Source organism: Bos indicus x Bos taurus, chromosome 29 (genome assembly GCF_003369695.1).
Source record: "Bos indicus x Bos taurus breed Angus x Brahman F1 hybrid chromosome 29, Bos_hybrid_MaternalHap_v2.0, whole genome shotgun sequence".
NCBI classification, from domain to species: Eukaryota; Metazoa; Chordata; class Mammalia; order Artiodactyla; family Bovidae; genus Bos; species Bos indicus x Bos taurus.
The window spans coordinates 27,690,390-27,712,168 of NC_040104.1; the positions used below are offsets into that span (position 1 = coordinate 27,690,390).

Below are 21,779 nucleotides of genomic sequence, written 5' to 3' on the forward strand. Positions count from 1 at the left end.
TTATGTGCAGCTTTCTATAAATGTAGTATTTACACTGGGCAGTATTTGGTGAAATCCAGTTCTTTTATCAATTGAAGAAGTACTCCTGTATGTTAATGAAATTGGTATTCAATGTCAATGTACCAGTATGTATGTATCAGTGCAAACAAGAGGTTTGTTTATGCCTTGTGAAAGTGAATATTTCAGTGTATTTCCCCATGAGTTTCATTAGGCTAAAATCACTGTGTTATGTTTTTCTAAGTCTGGAATATCACACTCAACTGGACATTCTCACAGTACAGCTTAGAAAAACAGAAATATAATGCTGTGGTCACCATGCTTTTTATTAGATGAGGGGAGTATGTTTTCATCTAATGCCAAAGATCTATGCAAAGCTCTTGCTTCCTTTCCTTCATGTTAAAGGTTTCTGAATTTAGATGCTAATTTTTTAAATTAGCATGTTTATTATCCCCCAACTTGTTTGACATATTACATTGTACTGCCTGTGTATTTCTAACGCAGCCTGATCCTTTTAAAAAGAGTCAAAATTTAACTACATACATTATTCAACAAGGAAATCTACAATGTGTATTATTGTTCCCATGTTTTGTGATAATTATCAACAAATTAGATCATATTTATTAAGTAAAAGTTACTTGATTTGTCTTTTAAAAAAGACGTATAAAAGAGCCAAGTTCTGCCTCTGAGCAGATGAGAATTGCCATGTGGAACTGAAGGATTCTTGTCAAAAGCAAAGGAGCTTAGCCCATAGGCCCGTATTGTAGTACATCAGATTTTAATTAGGTTTTCTAAAATAAACGGAGAAGGCAATGGCACCCCACTCCAGTACTGTTGCTTGGAGAAGCCCATGGACGGAGGAGGCTCGTGGGCTGTGGTCCATGGGGTCGCTAAAAGTTGGACATGACTGAGCGACTTCACTTTCACTTTTCACTTTCATACATCAGAGAAGGAAATGGCAACCCACTCCAGTGTTCTTGCCTGGAGAATCCCAGGGACGGGGGAGCCTGATGGGCTGCTGTCTATGGGGTCGTACAGAGTCGGACACGACTGAAACGACTTAGCAGCAGCAAAATTAAAAAAATAAAAGCCACTAAAGTAAAAGTTCCTCATTATTTGCTCTAAAACTGCTATGCGTTTCTTAAATCATTATAGAATATAGGAATTAATGGAGACAGAATGGTGATGATGATATAATATTGTTGGTGATGGATTTTTAATATTACTAATGATATACCATTTATCATGTACTAATTATGCATTATGTCTTTTAAGGGAGTATTTTAGTATTTAGAACAAACAAAAGAGATAGACATTATTATGCCCACTTTGTAGATGGCAGATAAAAGCGTGGGTAGATTAAGTAACTTCTGCAGTTCTATGGAGTCAGTATTAGAATTGAGAATAAAACTCAACTTGTCTTCCACAAACTACATTATAAACCCTTGCATGTGTTCCAAAGGGATAATGCATGAACTTCCTATAAAATCTGGGTTCCTGGTGAATATGTCGGGGAGGGTCCATGAATTTATACTTTCATCAAGCACCTCAGTTTGCTTGTTATAAACCAGTCATTATTATATTGTCACAGTGATATTTAACAGAGAATCCACTGTGCAGTTCTTCTTTTTACTTCATAAAGAATTGGAGGACAGCATTGATCTTAGACCAGAGCTGAGTCAGTGTCAGCCCAGGAAAAATTAATTATGGTTTCTCATGGCTTGCTGATTTGACCTCTGTACTTTCCTCTCCTCAATAAGTGGCTGATTGAATCAGTACTTACATTCTGGTCCATAATGTGGAAGAGAAAATATCAAGGTAAAGGAGAAAATCAAGACCAGAGGCAAAAGACAGACAGACATTGGCAGGTTATAGGTTCCTAGAAGAATATTAAAGTAGAGATTGAGAATTACTTACTTTTGAAAATGTATACAGTTGCAGTAAAGAAAAAAAAATAGAATAAGGTTTCTATATATGTGATATTAACTTCCATTTGTAGCAAAACCATATTGACCAGTATTCTAATTCCAGGAGATCTTTTGGATAAAGTACATATTTTTCCAATCGATTATGTGCAAGGGATCTATGTGAATTATGGGACTCTTTAAAAACTGCATCGTATCATGTTGGAATTATTTTGCCATGCTATTAGCAGTAAACATTAAATAATTCCACTTGCCTTTGAATAGTGATGCTTGATGTGGTGAGACACAGGTGCAAAGGAGAAATGTAAATACATTGTCAATGTCTTATGGCATGATTACACTAAATGTTTGATTTGATTTAATTTTATGGCTAATTAAATGGTCCCATTTGAGCTATTTAGAATCTACTTATGTTTAGTTTTTAAAATATTTTCTTTGCCCTTGACTCCTGTTGTTGGCTTTATTCATTGTTTGTGATAGCCTTTCAGAGTTCAAGTGTATTCAATAAATCATAAAATGCATATCTGAAATATAATGAAGTTGAAAATCACACTCATGTTTGATGTGTAACACAGAGATGAACAGCTCTGCATTTATTTTATATTGATAAGATTTAAGTAAACTTAAACTTTTCATCACCCCACTCAAGATAAGCAAACACTTCACCTGCCTTGGTTTCTGGACAACGTCCTATGTTCCCTCCTCTCTCCTACCCTTTGATCCTTCTCTGTGCGCTTGGTCTTGACTTGGTTTCACACCTAACATGGAGATGTATACAGAGAGAGATGAGTGGAGACCTAGGAAGAGTATTTGTATTACTCTCAGGATGGAAAAGGTCCATGAGTGAAATCTCTTTGTCATCCTAGAGAGCTAAAAGGATATCATGCCACACTGATGTAGCCGAACAGAGGACCAGATGAAACAATCCAAAGTTGTCCTAGAGACTTCTCAAATATAATATCAAAGAGTTATACTAAATTCAGAGATATGTTACTTACCGTAAAATAGCATAGTATCCTCCTCTATGAAGTAAACTTGCAAGCAACAAAGAGATTCAACCTCAGTTGTCAAGCTTGTCTAGTGAATGGGTTCTTCACCTTGACGTTATTAACATTTTGGACAGATAATTCTTTGTTTCAGAGGGCTGTCCTATGCATTGTTGGATTTTTAGCAGCATCGCTGGACTCTACCCACTAAACACCATTAGGAACCTACCCCCAGCCGTTCAATTGAAGATGTCTCCTGACATTGTCAAATACCCCAGGGAGGCAGAGTCACCCATCCTGACAAGTTCTGAAATAGATGTAGCACTTTTAAATATATATATCTGTCTGTCTACTAATAAAATTATAAGCTTTTCTAAGAGAATGCATTTTGTAAAGCATTTCTTCAGGATTTTTACAATTACTTTAGGTTTGCTGTAATTAGAAAATTCTTTTTTTTTTTTTTTGAAGTATAGCTGACTTACAATGTTTTATTGGTTTCAGTTGCACAGCATAGTAATTTGACATATCCATAGACTACTCCATACAAAGCTACTATAAAATATTGACTGTATTCTCTGTGCTGGAGATCATTTTGGTCATTCATTTATTTTATACCTAGTGGTTTGTACCTTTAAATCTCCTTTACCTTTCCTGTCCTTGCCCCAATTCTCTCCCACTGGGGAACCACAGTTTGTTCCCTGTATCTATGAATCTATTTCTTGAAAATTAATAAATAGCAAAGAAGTTGAATAGCATTGTCCATTTGTGATATTAATTCTAGGAGTTGCTTTTTTCTATTTAGTTTATATGAAATTTCTAATTTTCTACAATAATTATAAATTATGTTTATAATAAATGATTTTTTAAAAGATTAACATAAAGAGAACTTAAAACTCATGAAAAGGATCTTCATTTTTCTCAGAGACTGTCGACGTTTTGCCTTTCCTAAAGGGAAATGACTTTCTGCAGGATAATTCTTCTATTCTTTCCCTGTGCTTCAGAACCCTGTAGGTAGGTAGACAGAGGGCAACAGTTTACCTTGAGCATATGGTCCATCTACCAAGTAAAAAGAATGGTCAGAAACAGTAATTTGTCTATTCTTCCAAATTTTACATTTTGCCTCAATTTTGATGGAACTCTACCAAGTGTTCATGCTAAGTCACTTCAGTCGTATTTGGCTTTTGCAACCCCATGGACTGCAACCCGCCAAGCTCCTCTGTTCATGGGACTCTCCAGGCAAGAATACTGGAGTGGGTTGCCATGCCCTCCTCCAGGGGATCTTCCTGACCCAGGGATAGAACCCATGTCCTGAGACTCCTGCACTGCAGACAATTCTTCATTTATTTGCTGTCACTCTGCCCACCTTTGTTTTGGAGAACATGTTTGAATCTTTTCAAGTGTGGATAATAACTCCATTTTCTAAATGGAGAAGAAAATATTTTCTTGCAGGGTATCACAGGACCATGGGCAGGGCATTTGGGAGGAGAATGAGTGCAAATTCATAACAGTTAGGAGAGTTATTTAACTTTTCTCAGGGTGAGTTTTCTCAGGTTATATGGCACATACATGATGCATGCTCAGCAAATGGAGGCTTCTATTATTAACGTTGCGCTATTGTTATGTAGCTAATAGATGCCCAGGAAAGAGTAAGCAGGACTTCTGTGACATCATATAAAAAGAAGTACCAGGAGTTAGGTTTCTCAGGTAGCTCAGTGGTAAAGAACTCCCCTGCCAATGCAGTGGGCTCAATCCCTGGGTCAGGAAGATCCCTTGGAGAAGGGAATTCTTACCCACTCCAGTATTCTTGCTTGGGGAATCCCACGAATAGAGAAGCCTGGTGGCTACACTTCATGGGGTCACAAAGAGTCAGACACAACTTAGTGACTAATCAAATGAATGAAACAAACCAGGAGTTGAGAGTTTGCCCACCCAATTGAACCCATCGAGGATGGATGTAGATACTCTTAACATTTTTATTAAAGTGATATGAGTATAAATCTGTTTGAGAACTATTCCCTGCAGTGAATATTTCCAGGAAAAAAGAGAATGACAGAGGAGAGGCATTGCAGTGGAGGCTGGGAGGAGTCCACCTCTGCTAACACTAAGGTCATTCATATTTAAAGTAGCTCAGTCTTGGGTTCAGTTGCTGAACTTCTAGTATCTTACTCCCCTCCTCATCTTAATTCCGTCCACTCCATATTAGTTTTCCAGCTGTGATGGAGATATTGAGTTAAAGATCTGATGCACTTCTCTATGGCTCCAAAATGGAGCTCTGAACGCTCAGAACTCCATGGAGCTATTTCAAAACCCTCTTCATGGTCCTGCCAGGCTCACCGTTTTACAGGGTTTCAGACATCTGGAAAAATACCTGAAACCATTTTTCATTCTCATCTCCATAGTACAGAGCAAATTTTCAAGTTATTTCAAGTATAACTGTAGGGAACGTTGCCTGTGGTTCACAAACCATGATTTGGACTACAAAGATGCAGCCTGGGAGAGTGTAAAGAATTCTAGATGGAAGGACAGAAACCTGTGTTCTGCTGTGAGATCTGCCACCATGAATTATTTAGCCTCTGTGAAGTGAAAACTTGTGTCAGCTTATTACCCATGGATAATGAGTCCAGACCTTTTGCACTTGTTATTTCTTACGAGGAAAAGCTAGTCCCACCCTTGGGAACATATATGAGGGTGGGTATAAGTGTTACTCAAGCCAGTCAGTAGTGGAATTGAGGTTCTCACCCATGAATGACTGAATCCAGATTTTATACACTTGCCAATAATCTGTTGCCTCTTGATCACATTACCTGCTTTCAAGGGCAATTAAACATAACAGATAATGTGCAAGGCTAAATAAATTATGTTCCTCTGTGAGCAATAAACCATAATCTCCCACTTGATTATGCGCACTGATTTATATATGCCTTTCAACATCTTTGTTGTGCCTAAGGTGAGAAGAAAAATATATAAAAATAGGAGTAAGAGCACAGTCTTTACAGTCATTTTAGCTCAATTTTAGTTGGACTCCACTATTTGCCAAGGGATTCTCAGGTGGCGCTCATAGTAAAGAATATGCCTCCCAATGCAAGAGACACAGGAGAAGGAGGTTCAATCCCTGGGTGGGAAAGACCCTCTCGAAGAGGAAAATGGAAACCCATTCCAGTTTTCTTGTCTGAAAAATTCCATGGATAAGAGGAGCCTGGGAGGCTACATTCCATAGGCTGCAAGAGTTGGACATGACCGAGCACGCACATATAGTATAGTGTGTTTACCAGAATCTGTGGTATTGGATTGGTATTGGTTATCCATGTTGCTGTTGTTCAGTCACCTAGTCGTGTCTGACTCTGTGACCCCATGGACTACAGCATGTCAGGCCTCCCTGTCCCTCACCATCTCCCGGAGTGTGCTCAAACTCATGGCCATTGCATCGGTGATGCCATCCAGCCATCTCATCCTCTGATGCCTTCTCCTTCTGCCCTCAGTCTTTGCAGTGTCCAGGACTTTTCTCGTGTGTCAACTGTTTGCATCAGATGACCAAAATGCTGGAGTTTCAGCTTCAGCATCAACCCTTCCACTGAGTGTTCAAGGTTGATTTCCCTTAAGATTGACTAGTTTGATCTCCTTGCTGTCCAAGGGACTCTCAGGAGGTTTTATATATATATGTGTGTGTGTGTACATATACATATATGTGTGTGTGTGTGTGTGTTTGTAATGGGCTTCCCATGTGGCTCAGCTGGTAAAGAATCCTCCTGCAATGCAGAAGACCTGGGTTCAATCCCTGGGTTGGGAAGACCCCCTGGAAAAGGGAAAGGCTACCCACTCCAGTATTCTGGCCTGGAGAATTCCATGGACTGTATAGTTCACAGGGTCCCATTCATGTCTGGTCCCACATACATGACTGGGCAACTTTCAATATTCAGTAATATATATGTAATACAATGTTTCTAAGCTTCAGTTTGCCACTACAAACAGGATTTTTAGCAGTTTTACTTACTGTGTAATATTACTGTGAGGTGAAATGAGATAGTCTACTTAAAGCGTGTGGTACAGTGCCTGGCACACTGCACTCATCAGCCTGCCGCAGTCTGAGAAGTCTGCAGTACGGAGATGAGGCACTTGGCCTTTTTTCTTTCAGTATTGTATTGTAAAATGCCTATGTGTCAAGACTCTTACCCTAGGTGAGATAATTTTATGGGAAAGAGAATAAGATCTCCTGTATCCAGTACAGTGGTTTTGTAGCATCGAGGCCCTCTGGATAAGAGCTATGTAGTTGCCAGTTCGTCTTCGGTGAAGTGCTCTGGTGAGGGTCTTTGGTCACGAGGGACATCCAAATAAAGTTCCCTTGGCATGACAGTCCTTTCATCTTTCTGTAGCTCTGAGCTTGTGAAAGGCCACTTCTCTCTTGTGGCTCCCTTGCTCTGCAAGATTAACATGATTCCGGTGATGCTCTGAAGCTCTTTTGTAGGATTTCAGGAAAGGAGATACTTTCCCCCTCCTTCACTCCAAGTGAAATTCTCTCTTAAGGTGTTCTTTTTTTAAATTCTCTACTTTATGACCGAGGCAGCCTCAGACCCAGGCATTAACATTTAGACTCTTAAAGCAGAAGTCAAATACCATTTGCTAGGTACCTAACCTGGAGAAGGCAATGGCACCCCACTCCAGTACTCTTGCCTGGAAAATCCCATGGATGGAGGAGCCTGGAAGGCTGCAGTCCATGGGGTCGCTGAGGGTCGGACACAACTGAGCGACTTCACTTTCACTTTTCACTTTCATGCATTGGAGAAGGAAATGGCAACCCACTCCAGTGTTCTTGCCTGGAGAATCCCAGGGACAGGGGAGCCTGGTAGGTTGCCGTCTCTGGGGTCGCAAAAAGTCGGACACGACTGAAGCGACTTAGCAGTAGCAGCAACAGCAATTACCTAACCATGGAGGGGATATTTCTAGATTAAGCTTGAAGACTGTCACCCTGGGATGAGTTTACAGTGGATATTCTTACCTCTTGCTCCTGAGAAAAGAAAAGAGAGGGTGACCTGAAACTGGAAGCATGCCAGGTAGCTCTCTCTAACCAAGTCCTCACTTCTGGCCTCATTGCCATCCCTTGCTTGAATTTCTAGGTCTTTGTTTACAGAGTTGGAGAGTGGTTAATAGTTAATGTAGGCACAGCTGATTTTTGAGTGTTGTAAAGGTTGTCTAGCACCCAGCTTTGAAACATGGCATATTATTACATATCAGAACTCTAACAAAGGAAACGTCCAGTCTTAATAACTTATTGCATTTGAATTCAACAAATATTTAGTAAATGAATATATGAATGAGTATACAAAAAGACCCAAAATGTCACATGGTCCCGTCTCTTCATTTTATGGATCACAAGTCATAATGACTCCAGTTGAAATCTCATTTAAGAGAGACCTAAGTGAATGTTTATCATGTTGAAGATGAAGGAGAAAAATATCATTAACAAGCATACCATTCATAAGAATACTATTGTATAGAAATTCTGTGTGTTTCCAGTAGTTTTGTCCCAGCTTGCCCCCGAGGAAGCAAAGTGAAGGGCACCAATCATTTTAATAAATTGACATTCCCCATCAAATATATGAAAGCTATTAGGGATTACCTGTCTAGTTAGTAATGCAGAAAATAATTCCTGACTATTTAGATGACAAGCAGTTTTTCCTCCCCTCCAGGCAAGCTCATACGTATTAAACTGTGAAAGTCAGGAGTTGAGTTCGTAGGCTCATTTTTAATCCTTTGCCCTGGGAAATTCAAAAGCCCCTGTAACTTGAAGCACAATGGCTAAACAGAAAGGAAATCCAGGCTTCTGTGAAAATATGACCAACTGGAACCCAGAAATTGCAAATTTTTCTTGGTAACTAGTATCCAGGAATTGTTTGTATCCAAGTATACTTAATGCACTGTAGATCACATGGAAAAAAACAGATTGAAGCCACTAGCCTGACCAAAAAAGAATATAAACTCATGCAATTTTCATCACTTTCTCCTAACAGGATGCACTGATTAGAAAAGGTAGTTGCCTGAAAATGTTGCCTTGGGTCCAAAATGTGTTGAATCAAAGAGCAGTATCTATGCATTCATTTTGGTGGTGTTTGAAAAGATAAGAAGTTTCAAGCTTGGCAGACTAATGTGGTTTTAAAGCATTCTCCATTTTTATAGAGACCTTAAAGTTATCTATGTGTGGCAGCAATTTTAGCCAAGAAGATTGAGTCCATGAGGGGAGATTCTAGAAGATTACTTTATTAATCTTGCTAAGAAAACCTTTCAGTACCTCCTCAGTGCTTAAGATAAAGTCCATCTTCTACAGCATGATATCTAAAGACCTCCATGATTGGACCTCTGCCTGCCTCTCCAGCTTTATCTCCTCCTCCTCCTCAGACATTTCAAATCCCAGCTCATTCTAAACTACTCTCGTCACTGAAATGCACCTTATTGATGGCTTCTGCCTTAATCTTATCTCTGCCTACAACACACATATAGACTTACGTGTTGATTACCAATCAGTCCAGTTCAGTTCAGTCACTCAGTCATGTCCGACTCTTTGAGACCCCAGGGACTGCAACACGCCAGGCTTCCCTGTCCATCACCAACTCCTGGAGCCTACTCAAATTCATGATGTCCATTGAGTCGGTGATGCCATCCAACCATCTCATCCTCTGTCATCCCGTTCTCCTCCCACCTTCAATCTTTCTCAGCATCAAGGTCTTCTCAAATGAGTCAGTTTGTCTCATCAGAAGGCCAAAGTATTGAAGTTTCAGCTTCAGCATCAGTCCTTCCAATGAATATTACCAATGATTACCAATATCTGATATTAACTAAAGTACAGGTGTACCTCAAAGATACTGCAGGTTCAAATTCCAGGCCACTGCAATGAAGGGACTATCAAAATTAAGCAAGTCACATAAGTCTTTTGGTTTCCCCGTGCATATAGAAGTTATTTGACACTATACGGTAGTCTACTGACTGTGCAGGGCTTCCCCAGTGGCTCAGTGGTAAAGAATCCACCTGCAAAAGAGAAGACGCAGGAGACCCAGGTTCAGTCTCTGGGTGGGGAAGATCCCCTGGAGAAGGGCATGGCAACCCGCTCCTGTATTCTTGCCTGGAGAATCCCAGGGACAGAGGAGCCTGGCAGGCTATAGTCCATAGGGTCACAGAGTTGGACACAGCTAAAGCGACTGAGCACACATTCACTAAGTGTGCAATAGCATTATATCTCAAAAAACACTGCATGTATCTTAGTTAAAAATACTCTGTTACTCAAAAATTCTATCATCTTCAGTGAGTTGTAGCGGTAACATAAAAAATAGCTGTATTAACAAAACATTGTAGATCAACCATACTTCAGTAAAACAATTTTCAAAGGGAACAAAAATCACTGATCACAGATCACTGTAACAAATTTAACAGTAATGAAACAGTCTGAAATATTTTGAGATTCGCCAGAATGTGACACAGAGACATAGAGCAAGCAAAGGCAGTTTAAAAAAATGATGCCAATAGGCTTGCTGGACACAGGGTTGCCTCACACCTTCAATTTGTAAAGAAGACAATGTCTGCAAAGCATAATAAAACAAAGTACATATAACAAGGTGTGCTTGTAATGGAAAAGATTGATTTTTGAGGGTAGCTAATTATTTGAATGCTCCTGATCTGTTCCCTCTCAAAATATCCCTTCCATAGTTTTCCTCATTCCAGTTGGTGATGAAATCTACCCTTTCCCATTCTCTGGGTCAAGATCTTGAAATTGTCCTTGACTTTTTTCTTTTGCAGTGCACATCTAAATCTTTGCTCTGCCTTCAAGATATATTTGGGATCCAAGCATCATATGATCACTACCACCACTTCTCCACATGACATCATTATCTTTAATATAGATTATGGCCAAAACCTCCAAACTCTTCTCCTGTCCCCTGCTGTACAGCTGTCTCCTCTTTGTAATCATAACATGGTAGTCAAGGCGATAATGCTGAAACATAGATTAGATCCAGTCATTTCTCTACTTCAAACCTTCCACGGCTCCCCATTTCCTTAGTAAAAGTAAAAATCTTTATAGTGATCAACATGACTCGACGTGCTCTCAGCTCTTCTCCTTGTTATTTCTCTGTCCTCACCATTCAGGGGGTGGATTTCAAGCATCCTTACTTGAATCCCTTGTTTTCCTGTTATATTTTCCTTATAGTCTGGTTGTTTGAAATGTTCTTCTCCTAAATATTTTCATGATCTGCTCCCTCACATCATTCAGATTTGTGTTCAAGTGTTACTTCCTCAGGAAGACCCTCAGCCCTGACTAAAATAGCTCTTCCTTTCTGTCTGTTGTATTGTCATCAGTAATGCTTTTCTTGACTGGTCCAACTACCTGGCCAGAATATAAACTCCATGGGGCAAGAGTTTTTTTTGTCTTATTGCCACTGTGTTTCCAGGGACTGGGGCAACACTTGGCACACAACAGTTGCTCAAAACATCTTTTGAATAAAGATACTTGAATCTCTTTTAGTTTTATATTAGTCTACAAAACCAAAATACTGTCATCAAGATAATATCTTAGAAAGAATGAGAAAATTATTGTTGTCAATCACACACCTTCATCCCTGGTATTTTTAGATCATATGTAATCAGAATTATCCTTGAGGTTTTCTTCTCCTCGTATTCCCATTCAATCAATCATCACAATCTATTTGTTTTTTCTCTATTCTTTTGCCTAGTCGAAACCATCATCATTTAGATTTTGTTTGGAATGATAGCAGAGGGCAAGTCTTCAGGTCCCACATCCTGTTCTTTCTTCATGAAAGAGTGTTCTTTCTGTTTCATAGTATAATCCCTATAAAAGGCAAATATAATCAAATCCTTTTCTCGATGAAAAACGTGAAATGGTTTCCGGCACCTCTTGGTGTAAACTCCAACCTGGACTCTCCCTGTGAGTCCCTTTCCTATTTCAAGTTATAATCAATATCTTGAATTTTTCCCACACTGATTTTTTTTTTTTTTAGATTTTTCTCAAACCTGTGATCCTACTGCAGGTCTCTGCCCAGAGAGACCTGGGCAGTATTTGGAACTCTTTGCTTCTCTTTCTCTACCTTTCTTTCTCCTCCCACCATTTCCAGCCCCCATCTTCCCTTGTTCACTTCAGTTTCAACTGCAGCTTTTCTTCATAAATATTTTCTCAAACATCTTGTAACCTTAGCTATCTGTGCATTTTGATGAATGATGTGTTAGAAGTTGGTTGAAAACTCAGTTTACCTATGTGTAATATTGATAAATGATTTTAAGTTTATTCTTTTGAGCAATTGAGATTTTTTGAGAAGATCCTTCCAGTCTAATGGAAGCGATCAGTGACATTTCTGAAAGAATTATACTTGGATGCTAGCATTGTAAGAGCCAGGTGGGATAGATAAGGCAAAGGGTTTCAGAACTCAGTATATGTATTTCCACGGAATCCCCTTGTTTTTCGTGCAATGTCTCTGCTCTCAGCTGCCTTCCAGTTTCTGTGGTACCTTCTGCTGAGAAGGAAACTGCAGTCTTTGCTGGGGCAGGAGGAAGGCCAGGAGTCTGGCTGAGGTGAGGGAGCATCTCTGAGGAATCTTAATTGATTACTTATCTTTCCAATTAGTTTTCTTCTCTTAGCCTCACTATTCCCTGCAGTTTCAGAGACAGCTGATGCAACCACTTCCGGTGTTCTGTGGTGTAAATCACGTTGCTTTCTGGCTTCTTCTGTCTTCTCCACTGCAGGTTATGAATCATTTTTCTTAGGCCTTCTGAGGGAGTTAGTTAACTCTCATCCATCTCTTTTTTAGCTTCCAGAATTCTATTGCTCGTGACTCTTCTCCAATGTCCTTTGCTTTTGAGGGTTATGTCCTTCATAACGTGCCTTTAATATTATTTTATTACTGTTTCATGGAGAAAGGAGTGGGAGATGTGAGTATTTAATCTAGCAACTTTAGTTGGAACTAAGCTCCTCAATTCTAAAATTGTTTCTGACTCAGATGAAAAATCAAAATAAACCATGGATGAAATGTATATATAATAATAGTAGAACGAAAGAATGAGGCATTGGAGGATATAAAATATATTTCTCTTTCAGAATAGAGAAGATTGGGGGAAGGGATGTAATTTAATTTATATATCATGACAATTATTCTCTCTAAAAAAATATTAGAAGAAGCTTCCTGGAAAGGTAGACATTTCCCCTTTGGAAGTAGAGTATCTATCTAATTTCAAAGACCAATAGAGCATTATTTAATATGTTAACTGAATTATTTCTTTAAATTCTCAGGATGTTATGAAAATTGGGGCCATAAATTGCCTTTCCACTAAGGATAGTTAAGTCAGGTTTTAAAAAAATCCAAGAGCTATTTCATATGAAATTTCATGTGAAATGTAATTTCAAATGATTTGAAAGTAGGCCTTTCAATGGTTTGGGAAATGACTAAGGGAATATACATAAGAGGAAACGGCAGAGGGAAATGGAGTACATAATTGGGGTTGAAGGACCATCAAGATACCATAGAGATAAGCACTGCACTCAGACTTATTTAACAACTTCATTAATGATCTGGAAGAAGGAGGATTCAACAAGTTAATTAAATCTACAGATGGCCCTTAGTGGAGTTACAAATACCAGGGAGAACTAAAAAATAATATGAGAAGACCTGGGGTCAAAAGCATTGATAGCTTTGGGCAAAAAAGAGCAAAATTAAATTTGGGAAGGATAATTACCATTGAATGTACTTTGTTCAATGAAAAAATAGAAGTTAAACTGCAAATAGTACTGAATAGAAAATAAAGCTCGAAGAAATTCTGTGACTGATGAACAAGTTATTTAGACAATAGCCTTGCTTCATGACTCCAGAAATAAATTCATTTTAAAAAGAACATGTGCTTTTTAATAATATATTTGTGGTGTGCCTGATATTCACAACATTTAGTCATCAAGAGATGGCTGGTATTACAGAAACAAGTAAGAATTGCTTTAACCCTCAGGTATACTTACATTCTAGTAAGGTAGATGGGGGAAAATCTCACAGAAACAGTATAAAGGATTCTTGAGGTTAAGATGGAGAAGTGATGGGAAGAACAATATAATATGGAGGAGCCATTGAGAATCACCTGACTATGAAATTGTTGTTGTTCAGTCACCAAGTCATGTCAGACTCCTTGCGACCCCTTGGACCGCAGCATGCCAGGCTCCTCTGTCCTCCACTATTTCCTGGAGTTTGCTCAAATTCATCTCCATTGAGTTGCTGATGCTATCAAACCATCTCATCCTCTGTCTCCCCCTCTTCTTTTGCCATCCAGCATCAGGGTCTTTTCCAATGCCAAATTAAGGAGTTTCAGTTTCAGCATCAGTCCTTCCAATAAATATTCAGGGTTGATTTCCTTTAGAATTGACTGGTTTGATCTCCTTGCAGTCCAAGGAACTCTCAAGAGTCTTCTCCAGAGCCACAGTTTGAAAGCATCAATTGTTCGACTAAGAAGTAGTTGATTTCAACTTTTCAACATGGACTGTTTGTGTTAGTGTGGTGGGATGTTGGGAAGACTGGCGGGTAATTTTACATCCTGACCCAGTAGAACCATTCACAGTAAGGTGCCCTCTCAGGTATAGGTATTGAAGAGTGTCTGCTTTCAATGGTACGGTCAATAGAATGGAATCCAGCCAAGGCCTGGGCACAGTAGAACAGTCTGGATGAAATTATAGTGATAACCATCAGAATAGAAGTCATCTGTATGCAAAGACACATGTAGGCAAGATGTCAACCACTTTTTGAGTACCTTGCCTTTGTCAAGATTGTTCCAAGCAATTTACATAAGTTAATGCGTTTAATGCTCACATGCAATCTACAGGATTAGACATTATTCTCATTTCCAATTTGCAATCAAGAAATCAAGCCTAGAAAATGTAAGAAAATCACCTAAGGTTAAGTGCTAATAAGCATGGGGAAACTGGAATTCAAACCAAGGGCTTCTGGCTTCTCAGATCTGTGTGTGTGTGTGTGTGTGTTTTCCAACTGTGTTATACCATCTGTCATAGAATATTAGCATAAATAACATGCAGAACTCATCTGTATATATATTTTGTCTATTCTTTAGAGTTTTATGTAGAGAAATATTCTTCTAGGACTCATTGACAGAGCTATTCTTAAATACAATAAGGTTGTGAGAAGAATTCACGCTGAAATTTTCAATGCAAAATCATCTTAAAGGGAGTGTTTTGTACCTGGGTTAATTGATTTTGTGTCTTGAGAGAGAAGACCCATTAACTAACATATAACAGAAATTGCATGATTTTATAATATCATTTCCTACTGTTGTCACCCAGAGTAGATTCCTAAGAGTCACCAAATTTTAATGTTTAAGTATTAGTATGTTTCAGAGGTAATGTTTATATGTTATGCAATTCAGATAATCTAAAAGTTTAGTTAAGGAGATAAGTTGGAAGTCTTTCTATCTATTCTTCAGCTGTAAGTGCCCATACTCAACTGAGAACTTCCCTTTCACTTTTCACTTTCACGCATTAGAGAAGGAAATGGCAACCCACTCCAGTGTTCTTGCCTGAAGAATCCCAGGGACGGGGGAGCCTGGTGGGCCGCCATATATGGGGTCACACAGAGTCGGACACGACTGAAGCGACTTAGCAGCAGCAGCAGCAGCAGCAGCAACAACCCTTACTCAGAAGGAAAAAAAATTACCAATTTCTTGTGTGTTGGCTACTAGACCACCAATTGTAACAGGACCCAGATGATGTTGATTTGTTTAGAAGTGATGAGGACATCTTGCATAGATACACACAAGAGGAATTAAATGAGTTGGAGAGAATTAAAATACACTTCACAATTTTATTTGGAAGAAGCTAGGGTGGGAAAGGAGAAGGCAATGGCACCCCACTCCAGTAGTCTTGCCTGGAAAGTCCCATGGATGGAGGAGCCTGGCGGGCTACAGTCCATGGGGTCGCTAAGTGTCGGACACAACTGAGCGATTTCACTTTCACTTTTCACTTTCACTTTTCACTTTCATGTATTGGAGAAGGAAATGGCAACCCACTCCAGTGTTCTTGCCTGGAGAATCCCAGGGACGGGGGAGCCTGGTGGGCTGCCATCTATGGGGTCGCACAGAGTCGGACACGACTTAAGCAACTTAGGAACAGCAGCAGCAGCAGGGTGGGAAAATTCCTCATGAAAAGTGTGCTGGATGGGAAAATGCAGGCAGCTTTACTGGAAAGTGAGCAGGATATAAGAGAAATCCAGAAGATTAACAGTGAGAAGAGATGTCTAGAGTGACTGACTGCTTTAGCATCTTCGTATCTGCCCTCTCTTTGAAACTAATCAGAATTCCTTGAGCTTCTGGTGAATGAGATTTTGAGGTGAGAAGAATTCTGTTTGAAATAAAAGTGAGGTGGTTTGAATTGAAACTTAATCACATTCAGGAAAGTCAAGTATCCCTTCTGGGAGAGATCAAGCAGATTATGAAATGATTTTAGAGAATTGGTAACAAGAATGTTCTTTCTAACTTTCAAATCTATATTTGGCCAAGTAAAACACATGGAAAGAAAAATTCTGTTTTGGTCCCTGGGGTAAAAGACCTAAGGAATTTCTTTTTCACTCCTACTGAAATCACTCATTCAGTTTTTAGAGCTCACTTCACCCACTAAAATGGTATCGGTGATTGTGGAGAAATTTCTTCATGACAGAGTGGAATCTCTTCTATTATTCTAGTCATAATAATCCCACCATTATTTAACACTGTATGAGAAATATCACAGGTCATGTTACAGCGTAAAACTTTGAAAGCCATAAAATGTTAAGAGCATAATTCTAGTTTTTGACATGGGTAGAAATTATACTGGCCTCTCTGAAAACAACACCTGAATCAAAGTCTCAAAGATGAGAACCTGAAAAAATAATAATAAAAAAAGAAACAGCAATCCTCAAAATCAACCAACTATGAGAATATATTGATTAGAGGAGTAAAGATAACACTAGCTGAGATGACTTCTAGTCTAGAGAGACCAGGTCAATTCTCACAGACCTTAAGTATCTTTTCAGCACCCTCTTCAATTCTAGGAGAATATTGTTGCAAGTTTTGGCAGAAGCAGTTTTCACTCGCATGTACCTGATGATGAAAATGTCTTCAGCAGGTAAATGAAGTTTTGCCCCAGTGCTTGTCATCAAAGCATCAGTAATTAACAAGCCATACCCTTTGACCTTGCTTTTCACCTGTACTATTACATTTTTCCTAAGGAGAGAAATCTATAGGGAACTAAGCTATAGAATCTGGCAGTAGGGGTGGGGGAGGATTGGATATAAATGTTTTCTAAAGCAATTTTCCAGTAGGAGCAACTGAAATCACCACATTTATAGAACTATTTAACTCATTCATACATAAAAATTATAAAATAATATGTGGTTCATTTAGTAAATAAAAACTGGTTCAGAATGATATTTATAAGAGCAGAAAATGATTTTATCTCAGGTAAACAAAGGATTTCTAAAGAAAGGGCTAAAGAAATACAAAGACTTGGCAGCTAGGGTCACTTGTGTAAGACAGAATTCACATGTATGTACTTAGTCTATTAATGGCTACCAACTACTTGCTAGGTACAAAAATGATGTTTTAAAAATCCAGTTTATGTGTTACCAGAGGAGATAAAAGACTAATTATTAATACATGATTTCTCTGGTGGCTCAGCTGGTAAAGAATATACCTGCAAGGTAGGAGATCTGGGTTCGATTCCTGGGTTGGGAAGATCCCCTGGAGAAGGGAACAGCTACCCACTCCAGTATTCTGGACTGGAGAATTCTATGAACTGTATAGTCCATAGGGTTACAGAGAGTTGGACACATCTGAGTGACTTTCACTTTCACTTTCAAATGATACATTCTGTATGAGTGCAATAAAGAGCTTTGGTAGAATTTTAAGGGAGGAATATTCTGTTTGGGGGGAATGGAGGAAAAATTAAGAAAATTGTCATGAATGACAGGCATTTGGATAACATTTTAAGTCATGATTCAGACACATCCAACTCAAAGTAGAGAAGTGGCATTCCAGACAGAGAAAATAGCATGAAAAAAGTTTTGCAGGATGGAATTACAGGATCATCTAGGGAAAGCTGAGGAATCTAGTCTAAGAGGTGAGTTGGGATTATACTTATTTGTATTAAACTCAGATGCAGAAGGATGAGCTAATCATCTCTCTAACTTCACATCATCATGTTGTTATTCTAAGCTCGCTCTCTTGTTTATTTAATCTCGTCTGTCTCTCACTGCTCCCTACTCTCACGCCTTGAGCTACTACACAGACAACTATTTAATGTACCTCATAGGTTTCTTTCCTTATATGTATTCCCTGAAACGTGAATTTCTCTTTTTTGCATTTTGATTTTCAATTTATTTTGTCATGATTCCCCTCTTTAAAAACTCAGAATCTTGGGACATCCTTGCTAGTCCAATGGGTATGAGATTCTGTGCTTGCAGTGTAAGGGGCCTAGGTTCCATACCCTGGTCAGGGAACTGGATCCCACATGCCACAACTAAAGATCCAGTGTGCTGCACCTAAGACTGGGCACAGCCAAATAAATAAACGTTAAAAGTTAAATAAAACTCAGAACCTTTGTTTAAATGTAAGATTTAGAGTGATTGCCCTGTTTACTTACAGTCCAGTTACTCTGACTAGTAAGAGGTGTTTTTTCCCCTCAACTTTAAATTATTTATTTTTCAGGATTAAGGATTTGAAATGTATATGTGCAAGCCAAATAAAGGAAACTATGCTCAGAGGATCACTGTAGAGCAGAACATAGAAATATACAAGGTCTGTTTTATAGGATACAAAAATGATAATATCATCATATACAAAGGAAAACTGTGATGCTACACAAGGCGATGTTCTAAGTGTGTTTCCATCGTGTTTTTCCTCACACTTTCCCCTCCAAAATAAAACCCAGAGAGCCACAATTCCCCGTGAGAGATCAAGCAGAGTATGAAAGGGGACTCTGTAATGTGACCTCTTCACTGTCATGTCGTCATTTTGAGAATTTTACTAGTACATAGACCAAAACAGGAGCTGATGTGTTAAAATGCATATATGAGCTTTATTTGACTAGCTCCTACCAGATTGTTTTCAGAACAACCGCATAAGATCAAATGTCTGCCAACAGTGTATATTTCTGTCAATATACAGCATTGTCTAGCTTTCTAAGCTTGCCAATCTAATCTATGTAAATGATAGATTGTTGTTTAATTTTAATTTATCTAAGTATAAATGCATTTGAGTATCTCTTCTGCTTTTCAGCCTTTTAGATTTCCTTTTTTTTAAAGCCTATTGATTTATTTTTGCCCCTTTTTCTGTTGTGTCCTATCATTTCCTCATTGATTTTCAGCAGTTATATGTTAGAATGACGTTGAATAGAGGTAGAGATAGGGTAGCTTCATCCTGTTTTCCATTATAAAGTAGTATGTTTAAAATTTCTACTTTAACTATAATACTATAATATTTGCTGCGAGTTTTTGATATATCACTTCTAGTACAAAGTTCTTTTCTATTCCAAGCCCATAGGATGTACATGTATATGTACATTCATTATATTTATTATATTATATATTTATAATGAGGACTATATATCCCATGTGAGGTAGGATTATAAAGACAAAAATATTGAACTCCTATTATTTTACAAAATACATAAATGATTTACAATTCTTTTTAAAATGAACTTAGTGTAAAACAAAAGAAGGCTGGGTCTTGGCATCAGGCATAAATGAATTTACCATTTCTTTTGTATGTCTTAAAGGTTCTCTTGATTTTTGGATTAAAAAAGTAGTATATTTTCATTGTAAAAAATGGAAAAATATGAAAAAGAAAAAAATTCAAATTACTCATAATTTTTACTCCAGAAGAGGAAATACTCATATTACTCTATTTCTTTTCACTTAGCATACTTACATATGCTAAAATTCTAAAATTTTTCAACTTAAAATATGCTTATTATATAATTTGTCATGTAAAACATATAAATTATATAATTAAATGTACATCTATTTTAAATCTTCTATAATTGTATAGGTGGATTTCATAGGCACATGTGCTCTAGAACCACATTTTAAATTATCTGAAATAGTGCATGTTATGGAGAAGACAATGGCACCTCACTCCAGTACTCTTGCCTGGCAAATCCCATGGACAGAGGAGCCTAGTAGGCTGTAGTCCATGGGGTCACAAAGAGTCGGACATGACTGAGAGACTTCCCTTTCACTTTTCACTTTCCTGCATTGGAGAAGGAAATGGCAACCCACTCCAGTGTTCTTGCCTGGAGAATCCCAGGATGGGGGAGCCTGCTGGGCTGCCGTCTATGGGGTCACACAGAATCGGACACGACTGAAGTGACTTAGCAGCAGCAGCAGTGCATGTTAAATATTAATATTTTATAAGAAATACAAAAATTATATAAATTTGGAAAGTATATTTGTAATTAAGAGCTAGCCCATACTATAGACATTAGACTTTATTTTGATAAAGCATTGTAAATAATTGCTTTTTATGGAAGATATTTTTAATTGTAATAATGATAACAATAACAGTGGATTTGGCTTATTCACCTAAAATGTGTCCCCAATTGGAATTCAGAGCATCAGAGTCTGAACACAACTACAAACCACATTTCCTGAGGCTCTCTCTATCTTTTAACGTTCATTAAAAAATGTGCCATCTATGGCTCCTCCTCCTCGTCTGGCAGTCTGAGAGCCTTGTGTAATTCACTCCCTGTATCTCTTCTCATGTTGGGTGATTCATCGATGCACATGAGTTCAGCTGTATGGAAAGCTTCTGGGCCCACAAGTCCACTAGCCTTGATGAGACAGAAGGTCTAAGAGGTAGCATCTATTTGGTGTTGGACACAATTGGAATCTGCAGGATTTGGGCAAGAACAAGGATCATTGTGGGGCCTCGGAAAGGTCTGGTATGAGGAAGGCAGGTGGGTGGAGCACTAGATTTCATTAGAACAAAGGTTACGTCAGTTTTGCCACTAATCACCTGACCCTTGGGGTAGATGTGTACAGTGGATGTTCAGTGACCTCTGAACTGAATTCTAGGTTCTTTCGTGTAGTGTTTAAAAATCTGTTTTTATTTTTACCTTATTTGCCCACATACAAAAGGCCTCCTAGCTGAGGCAGTAGTAAAGAATCTACCTACCAGTGCAGGAGACACAGGAGACATGGGCTCAATCCCTGGGTCAGGAAGATCCGCTAGAGGGGGGAAATGGCAACCCACTCCAGCATTCTAGCCTGGGAAAATCCCGTGGACAGAGAAACCTGGTGTGCTACAGTCCATTGGACTGCAAAGAGTTGTACACAACTGAACTTGAACACCCACATAAGAAAGGTTATTCCTATTCCATTCTTTTCATACTGTTTGTGGGGGAGATTGAAGGCAGGAGGAGAAGGGGACGACAGAGGATGAGATGGTTGGATGGCATCACTGACTTGAGGGACATGAGTTTGAGCAAGCTCTGGGAGTTGGTGATGGACAAGGAAGCCTGGAGTGCTACAGTTCATGGGGTTGCAAAGAGTCAGACATAACTGACTGACTGAACTGAACTGAACTGAACTGATTCCAATCTTGCCTTGGGTGCTTGTTTTTTCCATTTTTCTCTCTTTCTCTCTTTTTCCAGTTCCTTACACTTTAAATAGGGAACTTACAGTCAGAGATTTTTATAGCACTAATTGGACTTACCAACTCCCAAGTGATCCAGTTATTCAGTAGCAGTTAGAAATACTGCTCAGGATGCTTATTATGACATTCTGATCTGTCTCTTGCTGGGAATTATTGTCATCTTTCTATTGAAGAAAAGGAAACAAAAACTTAGAAATAGGTATAA

The 21,779-nt window shown here is 38.6% G+C and overlaps 1 protein-coding gene across 3 annotated transcripts in view; it reads left to right on the forward strand.

The window, feature by feature from the left end:
• NELL1 (neural EGFL like 1) overlaps positions 1-21,779 on the forward strand; it is a 1,041,756-nt gene that overhangs the window by 799,839 nt on the left and 220,138 nt on the right. The window lies entirely within an intron of this gene.